This window comes from Anser anser (assembly GCF_964211835.1).
Source record: "Anser anser genome assembly, contig: HAP1_SCAFFOLD_595, whole genome shotgun sequence".
Lineage (NCBI taxonomy): Eukaryota > Metazoa > Chordata > Aves > Anseriformes > Anatidae > Anser > Anser anser.
Window position 1 is genome coordinate 5046 of NW_028154096.1, and position 19135 is coordinate 24180.

A 19135-nucleotide genomic window follows, 5' to 3' on the forward strand; every position below is an offset into this window, starting at 1 on the left:
CTATGCTGAGTCTGTTTTGACGATGATGGTAATTTTTGAGTGATCTCCCTGTATTTATCTCAAGCCTTGGGCGCTTTTCATTGTATTTTCTCCCCCTTTCCCTTTGAGGAGGCAGAGTGAGAGAGTGGCTGTGGTGGAGTTCAGCTGCCCAGCTGGATAAAACCACCACATCATCCTAAACTCCCTTCATAACCAATAGTGGGAAATAAGCATTTCTGGAGGGCTCAGTTAATCTCACGTTTTTCATGGTTAGGATGCTAGGATGTAATGAACTGGAGCTCAGCTGTACCTAGCAGTGTCATCTTTGACTGGAAGATTTATGCATCCACATTATGTCTGATGAATGTCTGCAATTTCCAATCTTTGAAAATATAAATCTGAAAACACAGCAATCCCATATGCCCTGCATCCACATTCTTCAGCTGGAGATTGTGTTAGTATTTAGATAAACAAAGTAATTACAGGCACATCAGCCTGACAGTGGTTCTGAGTAGAATAATGGTTGACACAGGATATAACAGATAAAGACCTAAAGGAAGGTAATATAATTCACATTTTCTTCTGAAAGCAAATCCTATCAAACTAATTTGATACATTCTTTCATGCAATTACACATTTGGTTGATTGCAAAAGTTTATAGTGTCAGGTTTAAATACTCAAGATTTGTACAAGGCATTATTTCATGGGATCATACACCATTTGGTTTAAAAATTAAAATACTTAACTCTCAGGAGGAATATTTAACATGTTGACAACTATCTAGCCAACAGATTACCTCTCTACTGAAATGCAACTGTAAATGAAGAATCGGTTCTGAGACGATGTACCATGTATAAAGATGGATTAAAAACATCTCTTATTTCTATTAACCATTCTTGTTTCTTCAAAGTCATTGTGTACATCTCTATGAAAGCTGATTTGTGCTATGCAAGTTTACCCTAGAAGCCATTTGAGTTAATGACACCAATGACATATTGCAATGTTCCATTGATATGTTTAAGAGATGTGATGGACAGTGGTCCTCAGAAATACCTGCTGGTCTCAGGCAAAGCAGGACCAAGGATGGTTGCTCAGCTGCAGACAACGGAGAGAAAACCCGCTCTCCAGCAAAACCAATATTGATTGTTCACTCAGAACAAAGCAGAGTATTTCTCCCCAACACACACACACCGCCTCCCCGTTCTCATAAGGGATGGAAATGGTCCAGATGATTTTTTTTTCAGACTGTTTGTAAACACACTGTGTAGAAAATGTCAGTCCTAAAGACTGTAGATTGACAAAATGTACAGCATTCAAAAAGTGGGTCTCTTAAAGGGATGTAGTGGGTAACTGTTCCAGTAGGCAGACACTGATGAATCCTGCCTGTATTTCAGGTGAAGAAAGCAGTAAACCATCATGTTGTTAGTAACTTACAACAGCTTAAAGAAATTAACTTCTGATATCAGTGTGACCATTCTGGCTTAAATCAGATCAGACTCTGCTTTGTCGGAAAGACTCCGATTCACTTCAAAACAGAACTAGTTGGAAATATATTCCTAAATTTTTCTTCAATGGGAAAAAAAAAAAAAAAAGTTTTAAATCAAAGAAACCTTTTTATGGATAAAAAAAAAAAATGACAGCAGGAAGATCACTTGCTCACTGTAATCCTTCAGTGCCTCAATATAGATTTTTCTTACTGAGAATGGAAATACATTTGGTGTTTTGGGAAACAATAGTTATTGGATTTGTTTTTCCCTAAATGAAATGCTCAGAAAATATTAATGAAATAATGTAATAAATATTTTTCCCCCCTCTAAGTAAATATTGACAGTTTCCTAGCCAGGTCTGTTATATCTAAAGTCTTCCTATACTTATTTTAAGGAAGAACTGACAAGAGGGAAGGAGGATTTTGCTTAAGGATACAGTAACAAAATAGAGCTTTTCTATTGGTTATAGCATTGGCTAATGTCCTACTAGGTAGATGAGGAGCACAGAAATCTTCCAAGCTTTGGATGTATTTGATAAGTTTAAATCTTCATCGACCTCTTTTAAATTTACTGCAAAATTATACTTCCTTTCCATGGCAGAGCTATTGATACCACCCATCATTTGATTAATGTCTTATTTTTTGTCCTCCTCCAGGAAAATGAATAGCCAGACTGCTCAGTACAGGCCAGTTTATTAGAGTAAAGAGCTGCCAATGACAGTTTCTCACGTGGAGCATCACAAGGGTTCACTGACTGTCCTGGGGTCACAAAGCATAGCAAAAGGCTCTTCACTTTGCTCTGAAACATAAAATTCTGAAACCCTATTGTTTCCAAACTTCAAGGTCATTTTCTTACCCATCTGTATGTTTCTCCTACTTGACATTTAAGTCTCTTGGTGTCAAGGTGCTCTGTGTTTCAGGAGGTAATCTTAAATACCCCAATTTTAATACAGACACATACTCATTAGTAACAAGGTTTTCTGATTTTGTTTTTAGTTTTATGATCAAACTGAAATGGTGCTGTGCCTTGTAGTCGTGGTATGCTTGTGTGAGTAGGTTTAAATGCCTTTAGAAAGACCTCTGAATAAAAACAGAAATTGTTGTGGAGTTACAGTGCAATAATAAAAAGGTACGTGCATGAGGACAGCTGTAGTCAAAAATAAACCTTCAGCCATCATGCAACTGATGCAATGTTCTTCTTGTGCTTGAGTACCGTTATTTGATAGGAACTTATTATTTAGAATTCTTGGTGAGACTTCATCAAATAAATACTGTTTCCTGCATTTTGAATACCTTAGAAGTTCACTGGAAAATTTAGGTAGTTGTTTTCAGCTCACCTGAACGCACTAATTCAAACAGCCTGCTGGTTAAGCCAAAGCTCTCTAAATCTACTTAGGACCACACTCTGCGCTTGCTTTCATCAAGAGAATCTCACAAATTTTCGAGATACACAAATTTAAGAGTTGTACACAGAAGCACAAACCTGTATAGATGAATCTATACTGTATAGAAGACCCTGCATTAGTCTAGCTAAATATCAGTAATTAGCCTCTTTCTCTGGTAAAGGAGAGGGGCTCAACAACAAGATAAATCGCTTCTCAAGTTGTTTTATCTTCACTGAGTTCAAAAAAGGCAAAACAGTCCTTTGGGTACTACCCAGCAACTTCCCACCTACTTTCTCTGATGCCTCCTTGGCTTCTTCCATAATATGGATTAGTCACAGGTTACTTCAATTAGTTCTCATCCCTGTAAGGCCAAGCAGCCAAGTCCCAGTGGTCAGGCATTCCTGAGGCTGTGTGTTAGGGGTATTAAAGGAAAACCTGGGTGAATGTTTTAAATTTCACCCCAAAAACCCACTAAAACTGCAACAAGATTGAAAAAAGGTAGTGAACTGCAATTCACTGATGTTAAATTGATTAAAATAATAAAAGAAATACTTCTTTATTTTTTCTTAAAAATAAATGCTCATGGAAAAGGTATCCTTGATAATGAAAATTTAAATCTGAGTCATATCAATTTTCTTTACCAGTAGTGATTTATAAGAACCAGATCTTTATTCAGTATGAGTGTATTATAAGCTAACATGACTGAAGGGTTATTGTGACAAAATAATAAGCATTTTATGCTAAAAAGAGCATATTTTGAATTTTCTTCGGTTTAATTTTTATACATAAGTGAGAAAAAGTCACTTTAATGTTACTGCACAGGACAAGAACCCAGTTGTGAAGCATTTATATTACAAAATAGTACATGGTTTCTTAAGAGAACCTCAGGCAAAGATAACTAGAATAAAGGATGTTTGTGACAATTTCAAATAGTATTAATATGATTTCCTGATAAAATTCTTCATAAGGAGCTGCAGCATTGGTGATATGAGTTATTGCTTTAATATTAGCCATTCTTTACTGGGAGCTAATCTGCCAATGTATGGATTTTTATATAGAATGAATTGTGGATAGATTTTACATAGCATATTACTTAAGTTCCTATTTATTTTGTTATTATTTTACCTTGATATATTTGTATCACTTCAAAGCTAGGTCTTCAGCAATTTCTTGATCACTTATTGTCAAATTGAAATTGATTTCTGAAGCTTCCTCGGGCAGAGAGCTTCAGAGCTTGAGCCTCATGCAAACATCCAGTAAGATCATGCAGGTTAATGAGACCAGGCAGACAGAAGTGAGAATAAAAGCAAAGCAAACGGGTTAAACAAACCCTTATCAAGATTCATGCTATTGTACACAGGCTGCTTCTGGTAACTCTTCAACCAGCCCTAACAGTCTGTGCAGTCATGGTTTTATTCTGAACACAGAGACCAGTCAGCAAGACCAACTTCAACCCCACCTTGATCAAAAAAGGCAACCCAAAGCTCCCTTAGTTTAGAAACTTGATTATTTTGAAGAGACCAGAAAAACGCCCTCACCTACCTTTCAGGGGTGTCTGGTTTTACCTCCCACCAATACTAGTTCCTAGGTCTGCCAGATTTCTACTCTTTTTAAAAATCTCTTAAAAACAAATCTGACATTTAGGAGAGCGCCTAATAAATCTTAGCTGAACCTCCAAGTCCAACCCAAACCAATAATCATTTTAGAGCCCCAATACTCTTTTATGCCTTACTTACAAAAAAAAAAAAAAAAAAAAAAGTCGTTATTCGTTGCTCACTTTTCTATACTGCAGACTGCCAACAAGTTTTGTGAGTGTCACAAATTAAGGCCTTTTCCCCAGAAAGAGAGCCAACCACAATGAATATACAAGCACTTCAGGGTCCACCTGCACTTTTGGTAGATTAAAAGCCTAAAAAAAGAAGTTTAAAGGCAAAAGATCCTGCTAATAGGGCCAATGCTGAATAGACAGTGCACACAATCAGAGTCCTGGCATGCAAAGGAAAATTCCAGTTTAGTAGGACACACTCACAAACCTGTCACAGAAGACAGAAACTAATCTCTCTCTTCAGTGTCCACATGGAGGAACTGCATCTTGGCAGGAAATCAACCATATAAAACAAAAACAACAACAAAAAAAAACCTATGAAGTTGGAAAACAGCCTGGTTTCAAGCCTGAACCAGCTGGGAAATTAAGGGTGTCCCAGAAGTATATGGAACTGCTTCAGACAGATAGTAGGCTCCTCTCCTCTGGCTGTGTCAGCATTTATGCTGCTGACCCACAGCAGAGAACCCAGTAGGTGTTTTCCTGGGGAATCCCAACCAAGCTGTTCTCAGGTGCCTGAGGAACAAACTGAATGAGGTGACAGCAGAGATTAATCTAGGGTCACTGCTGAGTGCATTGAAACAAGATAATACAGAGAAAGCTATTATCCCTCCTCTCATTGCAGTCAGCACAAAGTATATAACCCAGAGGGAACAGTTTGCTTCTGACAAACAATACTTTGAAGGTGGCTTGGGTTAGCACTGCTTTGGACAGCCATGATTCAGCAAACAGGGCAGAGAATCTCGAGCCTGTCATCTGAGAATCTCAGCTGAGTGGACTGAGAAATGCTGGGAAGTGGTGGGAAGAAGCAGATTCCACTGGAGAGAGGGGAAATCAGGGTCCAGAATGGGGCCAGGAGAAGAAAGGAGAAAAACAGGGGAGCAGGGAGCTCAGAGAAGGATATCTGCACAACACAAGTAATAGATGAACAGTCCAAGAATTGCAGGAGATGGAAAGAAGGATTATTTGAGGGTTATGTTTGCTGCCAATCAGGAAGCCAATAATTGGTGGAAACCAAGCCTGAACATAAGGAACCAGCTGCAATAATGCAGTAGACAAGTGGAAAGTTGCTTATGTTGCCTTTTTTTTTTTTTTAATTACTATTCTGTTTACTCAAGACACCTCTTTATCTTATTTACATTGAAAAATACTATTGCATATATCCTAACAAATCTTGACTTTTACAGTTATTTTGGTCTCCCGTGGAAAGATTACTATAGAGAAAAGATACGGCATTTTTGTGTTGAAACTCTGAATAACTTGAGCTTTTTCAACCCATACAATAATGGTACTCACCAGGGCTCTACCTGTACAGAATACAGCCGTGACGCAGTTATGCAGCTTCTAGTTTCACATGTAACTTAGGCATGATCATTCTGGATATCTTTAAGTCAGGCTCTGTGGCACAAGATTGATACAGTCTCAGAAAATAACATATACAGTAAGAACAAATTAGGTTGGAGTCTGGACCCATACGAATGGCGGAAGAGAAAGAGCTATGAAAATATTCTATCATCAAAACCTCTATGCTATAGAGGCACTTGGTCAAAGCTTCCTCTTGCACAAATGTGTGATAAAGGATAGAGATGTTAGGAGATGATCTTTCTTGAATTGTAGGCTACAGGGAAGTCTTCCCAATGCTATTATGGTGAGGTATCATAAGATGTCCACACAATTAGGGTATCATAAAAAATGATGCCTCCTGAACGCAAAGTGCTTGGAAGGAAAACAAAACAAAACACCAAAAAAAACCAACAACCCACCACCAAACAAGCAAACAAAAACAAACAAACAAAACAATAACAAAAAAAATGGTGAAAGCAGCAGTACTTGAGGCATGATGCTAGAGCCTTAAAGCCATAAAATCAGCAATAATAAAGTATTTATTTTAGTAAGAAAAGAGCTTTCAGTAGCTTTTCTGCAAGCCTAAAGTCCCATGGCTTTGGACTGAGAAGAATCTGAAAGCAATAAATTAAGCAGCAAGGTACTCTGCATGATTGAATTAATAATGTAGAAAAGAACTCCTGAATAAGAAACACCAATTCTGAAAGGAAAAATAAAAACTTCTCTGCAATCTAAAATAGCTCATCAATAATGAATGAAATCCATTTTTGAATTAGTTCACACAGGTTAGCTCAATGCTTCCTGTAGAAGCGTTGTGAATATAGGTTACCTACCATGCATAACCTTTGTAATACCATAAAAGATGTACTCTGCTATGCTGCTCAGCTATGTCTGACAATCTGAGCATGAGCCTCTGAAACCCCCACCATCACCTTTACATTATGGAAGCCCACATAAGATAGGGTGTTAATGTGAATTCTCCCTTGCATTAGCCCTACCTTTACCACATACTTTCAGATAAGAGCCACCTTTCATGGAATGAATTAGGCTTCTACCACAGGAGCCTCAGGGGAAGCAATTAAATTTAATGGGAAGTGTAACTCCTAAATAAATGCATTCCTTAGCCGAAGCATCAGGAAGAAAAGGCCTACATACCCTCTGCAACACACAAGATACTCCGAGACGTTCCCACATCAACATTTCCATTTCTCTTTTTCAAGTTTAATTTATGTCCTCATTTCCTAATGAGCTGTACTAAAGCAATAAGCCTTGATGGGGAAGGCATTATCATGAGACAACTTAGTATGCCTAACACATGATGCTCTACAGGTCAATTATAAGGTCAGTTAACAAACCGTATTCTGCCAGACATTTTTGTTAGTAAGAACAGCATAAATTAACAGGCTTTGGAACTGCCCTAGCATTTTATTTATTTATTTATTTTTAATGTCTGAAAAGCATTTTAGAAGTTTTATTTATTTATTTATCTATTTATTAAAAAGTAGTAGATCAGGTCACAGACCTAGACTTGAAAAATTCCTTTAATCCACAAAATTCTTAGGTGGAGAAATATAAGATGTTTTGAATTTGAAAGCTAGTGCTCACATAGTGCAGGATTTTGAGGAGATGATTTGCAGGTGTAATGTGTTTGTTTGAGGTGTATGTAACATTGGCAGGTTTGACATCTAGAAGAATTAAGAGACACCTAAGTATCTCTCAGGGTGGTGGTGACGGTGGGAATTTATTTATTTATTTATTTATTTATTTATTTATTTATTTATTTATTTATTTAAGATTCTTATAAATCCCAATGATTAAATAAAATTTGGGTGATGAAAATGATGGTTAAAATGTAATAAAAATGTGTCCCTGAAAAGGCAGCCCACAACAGAACAATAACAAACTAAGATAGTATTTGTGCGTGTGTATGTGTGTGTAGACTTGGATTAATACTTGACATTCAGCACTGTTTTTCATGCCGTGCATTGGATGACGGTGTTTAAACAGGAGCCTCCATTACTTCAGCAGTTTTAGTGGATCAAGACTTGTTTTTCATCTGAGAATTTATGAGAAAGCTTAGCAGGCTTTATTCTATTGTTTATTTATTTACTTATGTATTTTCTTCTCATCTGTTTTCTTGATTGCATAGCAAGCCACATGTGCTCTGTCTGCTGCCTTGTGGACCAGCGATGGACCACAGACTGAGCAGCATGATGCAGCTCAGGTCTCCGCAGGGGTCTCTGACCTCTGCCTACCGTGTTCTGTCCTGCACAGCCACCCTCTAGCTATAGGAGCCAGAAGGTAGATGTTTACCTTGAACAAGGCTGGCACAGATCTAAAATGCTATAGGTGACATTTGCTCTTGCAGCAGTGATGCCTGGACCTGTCCAAACACCGTTCTGTAGACCCGTGGTATTAGCACAAAGGGAAATGGGAAATACTGCATCAGCCAGGGAAAGCATGATGTGCCCAGCTGATGTCCGTATACCTTTACTTCTTTTCAAAATTTAACCTCAAGTAAGCTACATCAAAATAAACACTTATTTTTTTTTTATTTCAACCTTTTTTTCTTCACTGATTTTCAAGACAATAGTCATTGTTGACGAGATCCTGTGATGGCTTTGAGATGACTGTACCACATTAATAAATGTGCCATTTTGTCATGTGGTTCAGTTTTCATTCCAGACCATATTACCAGGGATACTGAAATGTAGTGTTTTGTACTCTCCTCCTCCCAAAGTTACTCACTTAAGCATTATTAAAGTACAAAATAGCATGTCTTTTGCACAAACACTATTTTTCAGAAACGGAATACAAACTCTTCTCATGGCATTTTTAGAAGTAAAATAGCGAGGAAAATGTTTGCTTCAATTGTCTAAAACTCAAATATCAGCCCTAAAATGTTACCAGGTGAAACAGTTACACAAGTCCACTTCAATCATGAGACTTTCCACTGTTTCAGCCTTTGAGATGAGCTCTCCTGTCCATAACACTTACACTACAGCTTTTTCATGCTGAAATAAAAGCTTTCTATCTAAAAATGGGTAGTACCTGTAAAAGAGAAAGAACAGCTAAGATGGATCAATCAAAGCAGGGAAGAAAGCTATAAGGAAAGAAAGAAAAAGCTTCCAACAAGGTCTTACCTAATACAATTTTTGTCAGTCAAGAAAATGCCTATGATTTGTGAGCTTCTATCACCCCTTCCCATAGGTACTTCTTTCATAGTGTGTGCATGCAGAATAGGTGCTAGGATGTAAGTTGTGATTTTTTTTATTTTCACTTAATCATTTAACAAGTCGCTGTTGTATCTAAAAGAAAAATAAAGATGAGTTCTGTGAACAACAGAAGCATCTGAAGGTTCATAATGGGAAAAGCTAAATTTTCTTCATATGGAGTTCTGTTGACCACTCAATATGCAATATAGCTGACGTGTAAGATACATGTAGCGCTCCCCATGGTCTCATGCAGGGAATGTTTCCACCAAGCCACGCTAATATAAATCTGTATTTTAAACTGATTCCAGTGAAAGGAGTCTTCTGTAGCGTCTGAGATCAAGGTAACGTGATTTCTAGTAGTCACTGTCTGTAAAGGGAAAAGAGATTATGATCCACCCCCTGCCCCCCCCCTCCTCCCAACACACACAGACACACTACACAATGACACAAGTGTACAAATCACCTTATATCATGGCACTAGGGAATATTGCAGAGCTTTTCTTCCCAGAGCAAGCAAATGGCTCACTGAAATACCCTAGACCTTCTGTGACCTGCTAGCTGTGCATACTGCAGTTTTAAACCCTGGCTTCAGGAGCAAATGAAATAAGTTACGCAGTCTTTCACATAGCCCTGTGATCCTAATTTACTCCACAATTATGGCTCAAATAATGTATCTTCCTTAAGGTCTCAGTTGTAGACCAGGGTCTAACTGATAATAAAACTTGTATATGACAACAGGGTCTCTTAGCTCCTGCAGGTTCCCTGCACTTGGCTGCATAACAGTGACTAATGCTGGGCAGCAGGTTAATGAAAATGAGGAGCCTGTGGTTCGTCTGAACCAGGCGTGACTTCCGTATAGCCAAATATATATTTATATATATACACACACATAAATACCCGATGTGATTGGACTGGGTGCTAGGTAATCTCATCTAGGCCCCCATTTCCCACTAAAGGTTGGAACTGATGATCTTCCAAGGTCACATCCAACCTGGGCTCTTCTGATTCTTATATACATACACATATATATGTATTGGAGGTGAAAAGTGGGTCATTAGGATCTTAAAGACTCAGTACAGACCACACAGAAGGCCTTGTGAAACCCTAAAGATATTCAAGCTAAATAAAGGCAGCAACTGTTTCTTGAGGAGTAGATTGCTACTTGCTAGATTTTTGGCCACATAAATGTACATGTATCTTGGGAATGCTCCTGTGTGCATGCATAGACTCACACAAAGTACACATAAACACAGAAAGTTAAAAGAAAAATAACCAAATATGATAAAAGATTGTTTGTTTGTTTTTGTTTGTTTGTTTTTAATCTATCCTCCTTCTAGCAGCCAAATCTATGGTTCAGTGGGGAGATGGAGCCATTAAGGCAATTTAATATGATCTCCTGGAAATGCAGGCCAAAGAACCCCTTCTTTAATAATTTCTGCATGAGAAGTTTCTGAAGAAAGAAAGAAAAAAAAATGGATTGAATACATCCTTCTAGCAAAGTAATTACCTTTGAATATTACAGGAGGTTTTGGAAATATCACTTTGTTTCTCTTTCTTCCTTGTATTTAATTTTAGCAAGCATGGACAATGCAGGTAAGTACAAAAATTTCACATTCTGCTTCAAGTCTAATACTACACAGGAATTACTAAGCCATACTGGACCTCTGAAAGTTTACCAAGAGAAGCTAATATTAGGTAGCGACTTCTCACCTATGTCACCCCACCTGACATAAATAAAAGAAAGAAACATTGCATAAGTAATTAAATATTTATTCCTTTAAAACTATAACTAGAGCAGGAAAATACAACATTTCTACCTCCCACAGCTTTTATCAAGCTGTCATGTTCTCCGTAGCTTGGTGTTAACTGAGTCATAAAGAGAAAAATATCTAAAGCAGGAGAAATGTGTGAACCCTTGCCTGAGGTTGCACTTGGTCATTCAGCGAGAAACCAGAAAAATCCTTGAGACTATTCCTGATCTCTGCAGGTGCAATTCAACAGCAAGGTCAATATGTTCCAAATAAATGCTTAAGTTCATTGCTATCATCACTAAGATGCAATAGGATGAACTGTCCATCCTTGGAAACAGCTTCAGCTGTGACGCTCCTCTTCCAGACAAACTACTGATGAAGTTTAAAACATGCTCTGTTCCAGTCTCCTGACTTCACAAGTATTCTTTCTCTGCCTTGCAAAAATAATTGAACAACAGAGTCTGATGTGAAAGATTTTCTGAAGGCATATTGAGTGAAATGAGATACATTACATTGCCTTATTTCAGTTAAAAGCCATTGGTTTAGATTGATGTTGGAGAGCTGGTTTAAAAAAAAAAACAAACAAACAATGCAATTCTGGTTTTTGCTTAACAATCCCATTGAAATATACATTTTCATACACAGGCTCATTTGGAGCCTATAAATATACATCTTCTTTATTAAATGTATTTCATAAAGACAGAGGAAACTTGTTTTGGCCAGCTTTCATGTGGACACGTAAAATAATTCTACACACACACACACACACACACACACACACATATAAAATATCTACCCAGTATTTTGTTCATGGATTGTTTCCTGTACTGCATTTCCACACCTTGCTCCACCTCTTTTTAAAATGCAAAAGAGCTGGACTATTGATCAGTATTTCACACACTAATAACACAGTAGCAAGAAAATATGGGCTCAAAGTGAATCTGTGTTGAGCTTTATCCCCTACTTCCTTATTATCAAAGCATTTGTTCAACTTTAAGCATATGAATACTGCCATTTATATGCAGCCAAGCAATTAAATTCATGTATATGGTTAGTGATGTAATTGACATCACTGGGAATTAAGGATAAGAAATGCTACCTATGAGTAATGCACTGAGTTACTTTACCACACTCAGGTTTCATTTCTTTGTCCTATCCAAAACCTCTACTACTTTGTATTACTACACTTTGTTCAGTAGCAAATTGATGTAAAGCTATTTAACCATTTTAACTCTTCTCATTTTTAAAGTCTTAATTTAACAAATCAACCACCATGGAAAAATAATCTTAGGAAAATTATTCTGAAAGTTATCTAAAAGTTCTCAGACTTTCTGTTTTCTCTGACTTCTTAATTCAGAAATTGGCTGTAGTTCTTGCTGAAGAAGTAAATTACAAAACTGAAATATTCTGCTAGCCCTTTTTCCACAGCTTTTTAAGGTGGGAAGTAAGCCAAAGCCCTTTCTCTAGCCTTCTCCTCACGGCTGCAGATCAAAAGATACAGCCATTCCTGGGAGAAGCATATAAGTCACTCTTGTAATTTGGGTTTCTAGTTTCTCACAGAGAACAAACAGTTGCTGGCATGTGAATAATGTGAAGAGTGACCACAGCATGGAAGACAAGGCTAGAATAAAAACTGCCTCTTGTTCAGGGATGCCTGCCTGACCTCCACACTGATCTTCAAACCAGTCATTTTCTGCACATTCATCTGCTAGAAACAAATCATTACTTAAAAATAACTGAATTCTGTGATTACAGTTAACTTACAGTTAACTTACAGTTACTTTCTTACAGTTGTACTTTCTAGATGTAGCAATATAATTGCTTCTTATGCATTGTCAATAAAATTTGAAGATAAAATTTTCAAGGTTGTATGTATTCAAGAATATGTATGGTACCCGTCCGTTTGGTTTGTGAACCAAGATGATAGTTGCAAAGAAACAGACACAGCTTTCTGATCCATGGTCCAGCATAGCTCTTCATAACACTACATTGGTGATGAGTTCCCTTTTGCTAGTGGAGGACTGGCTGTACTGAACATTTCCCAAATCCTCATCCATTAGTTTATTCCTACACTCTATGTCAGACCTTTTTATTATACAGAACTAAACAAAGCAAAAATCATAATTTCCTAGAAAGCCTTGGAGAATATATTTCTTTCTTTAGACTGTGTAGGAGGGCAATAGAACAAAATTAGGTACATTGCTATTCTGAGGAATAATAAATCTGACATAAGCATCCAAACACCTCTCAAAAACACTGTAAGGAATAGCTGTGTCACTTATGGTATATCTCACTTTCTCACAGTGTTTCAGATCCCTTATGATATCACAGAAGTTATCTTATGTTGTTATTATATAATTACAAGAAAAATAAATGCATGCTTATTGCTTTGTTTTCAAATATACCACGACCTTTTCACAATTATAACGCAACCTCTGTAGTTGAGAAAACTGTTGGGGTCAAAAGGGAATAAAAGCAGGTACTGCATTTCTTTGTGCAGTGGCCTTTATATATATCTATACAGTGTGGCATGATGATGATTTCCAAGTTTCTTAGATGTCAAGCTTACGAACTTATTAAAATGAACTATCCTCATGGTGTTTCTGAGGCGGTGTATTTGAACAAAAAATGTCATCACCTTCTTGGCATGTATGTCTCACATAAAGATTTAAACTATGGTTTTTACCCATTGCTCATATTTGGCTATCCTGATTATAAAAAAAAAAAAAAAACAAACTGAGAAAATGAGTGTAATGTTGGTTTTCCTTGACTAAATAAATAAGTAAAAGGAAACATGAGGAAAATTAATATGTCTACCTCAACTATGATGCAGAAGATAGTTGTTCATTAAAAGAGACAAGCCATATTGAGGATTCCAAGGTTAAATGAGTTTATTGAGTTAGTGGTTACAACGGTATGTCAGGTACCTGTAATCCAAGCTACACCTACATATTTGCCTCTAAATTCTCACATTGTCAGTTTCCGTGTCTCTAAACATTCCACCACCAGGTCTTCTATTACTAATATAATAATAATAATAATAATAATAATCATAATATAAAAGGCAATGTCAATCACCATATTGTGCTTCATACTCCACCATAAGGAATTCAATTGGCAAAAGTAAACCTCTGTTCATATTAATGGGATTAATTGAAATGTGAGCAATCATAACACGACTAGAATATAAAGAACAAAATATGGTTTAAAAGAAGCATTTTAAAGATGAATTAGTTTGTATTTATTTTAAAAATTCACATACTATGATGAAGATGACTTAAAAGTTATATCATTTAATTATTGGGCCACACATTTAAGCATATTGGCTAGTACATTTTTGCACTGGAACAGAAGCAATACAAGCTTTATGGTCTACCATTACAATTCCATTTTTTTTTCCACTTAATATACCTGCCAACCTAATGTTTCTTGCATGCATAAAAATTTCTGGGTTTAGACTTGAATTTACTATTTAATTCACACATACCCCTGTGATGCAAATTCTTTGGCCAAATTAATGCTATAGTTTAGATTAAAAAGTAAGCTTGGAATAAGTCCACTGAACATTAGAAGAGAACACCATAAATTTTGGCGTTGCAGAAAGTTAGTTACTTCAGTAGAGTCTCAGGTTGCATGCAGATTGACAGTTTTCCCCCACCCCATGCCAGACGCATACAAGTCGGCAGGTATGCATACAAAAAGAATATAAAACCCTCCTGGTAAAGCTTAGTGTTTTAGAATGAATCCATAGCTTTAAATTCACTTAAGGCCTGTACAGGGGAAATGTGTTTCTTCTGGGACCCTCTTCTCACTCTTGTCTGATATTCTTCTGGTTTTTCTCTCTTTACTAGAGGCTTCTTCTCAGGGGCCTTCATCTTCCAAGATACAACTGGTGAGTTCACTGCAGCAGTACCATAGACCTTCTGATACTTAGTAGAAGCTACATACGATGCCTTCACTGTAAGGACCACAGCGTTCATCAGATTTTTAGCTGCCTGGATGAGAGAAGTGGCACTGTCCAGCTAGGAAGAGAAAACAACATGAAATACAGCAGGGTTACTCCATGAGTGTGTCACTGGACCACTTCCTGACTGAAGTCTGCGTGCTCTCAGATCTCATTAAAGAGGAAATGAACACTGAGGATTAATCAAGATGCTTGTAGTAACAAGCACCAGCAACACGCACCATGTAAGAAGACTATGGTACTTCACATAAACTATTTTAATAATTTAGAGGAAAAGTTTGCATTGGCTGTTTTTTGTTGATGATTCTTTTCCTATGGGTGAAGATCCAGTTTCCTCATTTTTCTCAAGAAAAAAAAAAAAGAGTTACTTCTCACTTGACCCTTTACAAATTTACTTCTAAATGTCAGAAACAGCAAAATAGCTCAGCAGAGATTTTCCCAAGTGCCCAAGTGTTTTTTCTAACTATTCCTATGGAGCCCAGGATAACACCCCCAGTGATGTCTAAAGGAGCAGTGTGAGGCTAGTGTAAAGCTTGTTAGGGAATACCATCTGAAAAGACAAAAGGAGATTTTGAAACCCCTAAAGAACAAAAAAGATGAAACAGTTAATTGCAGGTTTTTGTAGTTACTATAATATTTGAGCTACTCATGTTCACAAGTAATCTTACTTTATGCATAGCAGGCTTTTTGTACATATACCCTTGTGTTTCTCCTGTGCATAAGACTGCCTTAGGTGCCTAGGTCCTGTGGAAGAGGCCTCAAGAACTTGTTGAACTTCAAACCATTTGGACTTCCAGTCAACAGGCTTCCATCATATACAGAAATCAAGTACATGTCCCTGCCCAAATATTTAAAAAAATATTAAAGCAGATAATGGGACTTCCAAAGCAATATTTCAGTGTTCCAAAATACAAACTAGGCACTTGCCAAATCCAGCTAGACAACCTCAAATCAATAGGTATTAAAAAATATGGTCTTAAGTACTGTAAATATCTAGTTTACTATTAGATGTTCCTAAAATGTTGAAAAATTGGTATATACCGTTTGTGATAAAGCCTTTAAGTTCTACCATGGAAGCTGGCTTAAATTTTTAGAATTCTTTTCTAGTTTGAAGGAACTATTTTGGATGCAATGTTATTTTAGTCAGCGTGGATTCATCATGACACAAACCTGGCAGGACTGGCTGCACTGCCATTCAGAGGGACCTGGCCAGGCTGGAGAGTTGGGCAGTGAGGAACCTCATGAAGTTAAACAAAGGCAAGTGCAGGGTCCTTCACCTAGGGAAGAATAACCCCAAGCACCAGTACAGGCTGGGGGCCGACCTGTTGGAAAGCAGCTCTCTGGAGAAGGACCTGGGAGTCCTGGTGGAAAGCAGGTTAACGGTGAGCCAGCCATGGGCCTTTGTGGCCAAGAAGGCCAGTGGTATCCTGGGGCGCATTAGGGAGAGTGTTGCCAGCAAGTTTACAGAGGTGATCCTCCCCCTCTACTCAGCCCTAGTGAGACCACACCTGGAGTATCGTGCCCAGTATTGAGCTGCCCAGTACAAGAGGGACATGGAACTACTGGAGCGAGTCCAGAGGAGGGCTACAAACATGATTAGGGGCCTGGAGCACCTCCCTTATGAAGAAAGGCTGAGAGAGCTGGGCCTGTTTAGCCTGGAGAAGAGAAGGCTGAGAGAGGATCTTACCAATGTATATCAGTGTCTTAAGGGAGGGTGTTAAGACAATGGGGCCAGACTCTTTTCAGTGGTTCCCAGTGATAGTATGCGAAACAACAGGCACAAACACAGGAAGCTCAGCCTGAATGTGAGGAAAAAAAATCTTCACTATGAGGGTGACAGGGCACTTGAACAGGCTGACCAGAGAGGTTGTAGAATCGCCTTCTCTGGAGATATTCAAAACCTGTCTGGACATGATCCTGTGTAATGTGCTCTAGGTGACCCTGCTTGAGCAGGGAGGTTGGACTAGATGATCTCCAGAGGTCCCTTCCAACCTCAGCTGTTCCCTGATTCTGTAATTTCAGCTCTTTAATTCCACCCCACTTTCTCAATATGTTCTTAGCTATTTTTAACTGGAACAAAAGGCTTGTCTCCCTACAAACCTTTCCTTCTTTATCTTTTGGGAGTATACAATTCCTTAACATGAATTTTAAGTAAGGTAACTGGGACAAATACCCACAAGGCAATAATAATAATAAAAAATTATAATTCACCTCAAATACTTTGAATCATTAACTGAATAAGAGAGTTCAGATTATAACTGCAGGAGAAACCTCATTCTGAAAAGTGTCAGTGACCAACGTGAAACAAAAATAGACATTACAGAAATCCTGTACCTGGAAGTACATTCATCTGTAGACTTACCTATTATTTTGACTTCCTCAGCTGTGGTCTTATATTCAATATAATTCATTAAATACATAAACAGTTACATACAGAGAGGTCCAATACAGAAAAGCGTTTTGATGATTTTCACGTAGTTGGTGCCATTCCCTGAAATGCATAGTTAATTGCCTGTCCCCAGTAAATATTTTTCCTCGGGACTAATTTGCATTTTCTGTTAGTAAAAGAAACTAAGTTAAAAGATGGAAAATTATATTATATAGCAAAAACATGGCTGTTCAATAGGCAGTAATGAAATATAATTCAGTATAGTGAATTCTATAACCGCACTACTGCATGATTTATAAGGCAATCTGTATGTTTGTTGGCAAATAACAGATCATACTCTATTAAATTAGGATATTGTAATTTACTGTTGAGATCTACAATCACACATTATTCATTGTTAAATAATTCTTTCTGAAACACCAGTGGATTGATTCTGAATATAAACTGATACCGCCAAATAGCATTTACTTTGTAATCAATGTGGATAAACTGACTGGATCATGCCTATATTGTACATTCCCATGAATTCCGTTTGTTGAAGACTTCTAATAGTCTCACATTTTCCAGCATTTCTTTGTGAAAAGAGGTCTGGTAGCTATTTTAAACGGGGCATATTCTAAGGAACTGAATGATTAAAGAATGCATGCTGAAATGAGGAGGCACATAAATTAGATACTTAAATCCATACAAAGGGTGCAATCTACATCTTTAAACACAGTAATAATTCTATGGTGTTTATTGATAAGGGTGTGCAGAAGCATGTGTAATTCTGCAAGATCAGATGAGAATTGTATTGATGTCTTTTAGAAAACTATGTTACACATTCTGATGCCATTTTAATTACCTCCAGTTCCAATCTGCTGTTATAGCAGATAAGAGCTCCCTATCTTCACCATTATTAATCTAATTTTAACGTGCAGGTACTTAGTCCTTTTCCTCAATAACCATTCATATTGTAATATGCTTTCAAGTCTTGGAATCAGAAAAGAGACATAAAAATCCCGTAATAGTATTAGGATATGAGTGTTCTCCAAAATCTGCTGGTAACCACCCCATGTATCTAATTTGGCTACCTAAGCACTTCCAGTGATTTTCTTATTGCCTCGAGCTCCTTGGTTGTATTCTGGCTCAAGTAAAGAAGAATTAAACTGAATGAACATCACTCCAATTAACATTTAGATCTTAATACATCACTGTGTTACATCAATTTTAAGCTTTGTTTCGCATCAGCAGAGCTACAGTGTCATAAAGCTAAAACGAGGCAGCAGCACATTAATTCCTTACAAAATCTGTGTGTAGAGACATGCATTTTTCCAAACAGTTAATGTTGTTAATAATAATATTAACAATAATAATAATAATAAAGCGAGAGGTGGTGGGGCAGGGGAGCAAAGGGGAATTAACATTTCATATAAAAGTACCACTAGGAAGTTATTGCACAGTACAGGAGGCAAAATTCACTCCCTTCCAATTGTTAGGAAATTATGAATATAATAAAAGCTTTCTGTACAAACAACTAACAGTCTTTGACTAGCTACACAAAGTAAGAGTGTTCTGTTACTTAGATCTGTTTACAAATCCATTTAGGAAAAACATCCCTTTCAAACACAAGAAATAAATCTAGGTTATTGGGCCATAAAACTTCAAGAAAAAAGAACGGGGAAGATTCAGAATCACTGAAGAACTTGGGAATCACTGCACTGGAGCTGGTCAGTTATCCAAGCTAAAACTGCCATCTACTCAGGGAAGGCATAAATCATTCAGAAAAAAAAATAAAAAAAAAAAAAAAGAAAGAAAAAA

At 37.3% G+C, this 19135-nt stretch overlaps 1 long non-coding RNA gene across 1 annotated transcript; it reads right to left on the reverse strand.

The window, feature by feature from the left end:
- Window positions 1-13850: 13850 nt before the first annotated feature.
- Window positions 13851-17302, reverse strand: LOC310890812. Its single transcript, XR_014577321.1, has 2 exons — window positions 15615-17302; window positions 13851-15004 (listed from the first exon to the last, which is right to left on the reverse strand). It is a non-coding gene; the product is annotated as an uncharacterized lncRNA (long non-coding RNA).
- Between the last annotated feature and the right edge of the window lie 1833 nt (window positions 17303-19135).